The following is a 1,110-nucleotide window of genomic DNA, read 5'->3' as shown; positions in this document are numbered from 1 at the left end:
TGATCACATTCTCTCTGCATGTGGTTAAATTACATTTTAATACCAAAAGAAAATCATATATTTCAAAACAAAATTAAAGAAATCCAAATAAGTGGCCAGAGATGAATTTTATGGAACAAAATTAACAACAATGATGAATCACCAGAAGGAAAGAATAATGAAAATAGTAAAGAACAAAGTTTGTCAGGTTTTACTAAAGTTATTGTTATGATGTGGAGAAGAAATCTCCCCCAAAGGCTCATTCATGTGTTCTCAGGTGAAAGGTAATTGGTCTGTGGGGTACACCAACATGGTCAGTGGATTCTGAATTTTGCCCTGTACAGTCCATTTCATCAACTCTTTCAGAGCATTCTCATGGACCTCTCCTCACCACCTGCTGAACAGGAACCCTTCTATGTGGAGTTGCTTATAGATGACATTCTCTGGGGGCAGACCTGGGGGCAATGGGCCGGTGCAGTTATACACAGAGATGGCCCCACAGACAGCAATTCTTCCAAAATCCTTCCTCTGGGGTATAACAATGTTCAAGAATTTGCCACCTACATTATCAAAATAGCAATCATACCCATCAGGGGAGGCTTTTCTGAATGCTTCTTCCAAAGAATCTACTGTCTTGTAGTTAAAGGCAACATCAAATCCTTTGTTTAAGAAAGGCAACCCTTGCATCAGACCCTGCAGTTCCAACAACTTTGCAGCCCTTGAGCTTAGCTATCTGTCCCACAACAGAGCCAAAGGCTCCTGTTGCTGCATTAACCAACATCGTGTCTCTACTCTTCATGCCACAGATGTCCAGCAGGCCAAAGTAAGCAGTTATGCCTGGCATGCCAACTGTTCCCAGGGCCAAAGACAGTGATAATGTATCTGGCTACGACGTAGGCAGTTTTTCCAGTCCTTTCCCATCAGAAATGAAGTATGTTGTCCAGCCTGCAAGAGCCAGTACAATAGTTCCTGTTGGAAAGGCTGAGTTTTTACTTTCCACAACTATGACCACTTGTTCCCCCACCATCGTATCACCCTCCTTCAACTTTTTGGATGCCATTCTTATGTAAGGATCCACAGAGAGATATAAGGCTTGAAGCAGGACCTCTCCATTTTTTAAGTGTGGGAGCT

At 42.3% G+C, this 1,110-nt stretch overlaps 1 pseudogene; it reads right to left on the bottom strand.

The window, feature by feature from the left end:
- Positions 1-252: 252 nt before the first annotated feature.
- LOC101561504 overlaps positions 253-1,110 on the bottom strand; it is a 63,634-nt pseudogene continuing 62,776 nt past the window's right edge.

The sequence above is a fragment of the Octodon degus genome, unplaced genomic scaffold (assembly GCF_000260255.1).
Source record: "Octodon degus isolate 3935 unplaced genomic scaffold, OctDeg1.0 scaffold00043, whole genome shotgun sequence".
Taxonomy (NCBI): Eukaryota; Metazoa; Chordata; class Mammalia; order Rodentia; family Octodontidae; genus Octodon; species Octodon degus.
This window is presented reverse-complemented; position numbering and strand designations above follow the sequence as displayed.